The sequence below is a fragment of the Lipotes vexillifer genome, unplaced genomic scaffold (assembly GCF_000442215.2).
Source record: "Lipotes vexillifer unplaced genomic scaffold, Lipotes_vexillifer_v1.1 scaffold103, whole genome shotgun sequence".
In the NCBI taxonomy this organism is placed as follows: domain Eukaryota; kingdom Metazoa; phylum Chordata; class Mammalia; order Artiodactyla; family Lipotidae; genus Lipotes; species Lipotes vexillifer.
In genome coordinates, this window is record NW_006797029.1 from 808,670 (window position 1) to 810,671 (window position 2,002).

Below are 2,002 nucleotides of genomic sequence, written 5' to 3' on the forward strand. Positions count from 1 at the left end.
GTTTTGGATACTGACAGCACTGGAAGCTCAAACCTACCTCAGCCCAAGAGCCCCACATCCCCCTGCAGTCTCCACCGCTCTGCCCTGGAGGGCCCAGTGAGGAGCAGCGGGCTGGCGCCTACTGGGCACATTCCACAAGCCAGCTACTTTCCACCAGCTTTGTCTCTAAGCTTCCCAACAAGCCTGCAAGGTGGGAATGATTATCACCGTTTTACGGAGCAGTGCAGTGTTATGCCCCAGGCTGCCTGGCTGATTAGTGTGGAGCAGAGACATAAAGCCGGGTGTGCCAAACCGCTTCCAGTGTATCTCACCGGAAGCCAATTATGCAAAGCAGGGCAGAGTAGAGGTCCTGCTGCGAAAGGGGGTGGGGCTGCTGCTTGCCTGGGAGGAGGGGGGCTGACCATTTGAAAACAACCCCACTGCGGCCTAGGCCCTGGGACACACATGGGCATGCTCAGAAGCTGGGAGCTGTGATTACTCTCATCATCCCTGTCACTGTTGTCACACAGGCTACAGAGTGCTTTGTGAACCACAGCCCCCTCTTACCCCATCTGGTGTGATTCCTCATAACGCCTGGTACCTGGAGCTCTGATCACACTTTTTAAATGTGTATTATCTGAGTGATTGGCTAGTTGGAGTCTGTCTCCCCCACCAGACTTGAAGCTCCCCAAGGGCAGGAACTTTCCTCATAATATCCCTGGTACCTAGCCCAGTGCCTGCTGAGAGGAGGTGCTCAGTGAATATGTGGAAGGGAGGGAGTGCTCAAAAGCAAGAATTATGACTCCATTTTCTAGATGGGGAAAGTGAAACCCAGAAAGGGGAAACCAAGTGACCAGGGTCAGACAGGGAGCAACCGCTAAGCTGGGCTAGGACCTGACCCAGAGCAGCGGGTAGAGGCCCAAGAAGTGAGATTTCAGGACGGCTGTAGGCATAACTAATCCTGGACAAATGCATAACTACAAACTGAGCGTGGGATGAGAAAGTGGTGATAAGACCCTGAGTGAACCCCTTCCTGCGACTGAGGCCTCCCCTCTCTGACGGGGAACCACCACCCCTTCCAGCACAAGCAGGTGGAATGAGCAGTGGCAGCTCTCCCAGAGGCTGAGAACCATAGGCCCGACCCAGAGTGAGCAGTAGGTGGGCCACGAACTGGAGAAGCTGAAAGGCCTGCAGAACCTCACTACAGGGCCCATTAGAAACCATGCTTGCTTTTAATGTTCCTAAAGAAAGAGAGAAAGGTGGGCTTGTCCGCTCAATAGGGTAAAAGACAATTATGACTGGTTTTCACCATGGGCTCTTAATTTCTACCCTGATGAGACAAGTCTCCCTCTTGGACAGGGCACCTGGTATTGGAACGGGTCTGGCTGTGCGTCAGGGACAAACCCTCCATTGCTCACCACCTGTGAGTCTCCTGGTCCAGGGCCCCATGCTTGTTCTGAGTGAAGGCTGGGGGCAGGAAGCTGTATTGAGAAGGTGGCATTATATATAATGGGGACTCCATAAGAATAATAATAGTAGAAGCAAACATTGATTGGTCCCTTGCTCCGTGCCAGACAATATTCGAAGTGCTTTGCAGGCATGATATAATTTAATCCTCATAAGTTACATGGGCAAACTGCCCAAAGGCACACAGCTGGTATGTGGCAGCGCCAAGATTTAGACCCAGGTCATCTGGCTCCAGATCCCATGCTCTTAACTTCCTACACTCGGCCCCTTTGACAGTACTTTTCATCTCTTGGTATGCTTTGTGTTTCAATGTGATTCAAATATTTAGGGTATGATTTTGCCTAACCCCACTGTTGGCAGGCCCTAGGCCAGAGGATTGATTCAGAAGGAGGTGGGGGAGAGGGCAGGGTGGTGGTGATGAGGAAAGGACTATTTGGGGAAGTGACCTATACCATGAGTTGAAGGTTGCCAGAAAAAAGTGAGCGTGTGTGTGTGTGTGAGTGTGTGTGTGTGTGTGTGTGTGTGTGTGTGTGTGTGTGTGTGTGTGAGAGATGGG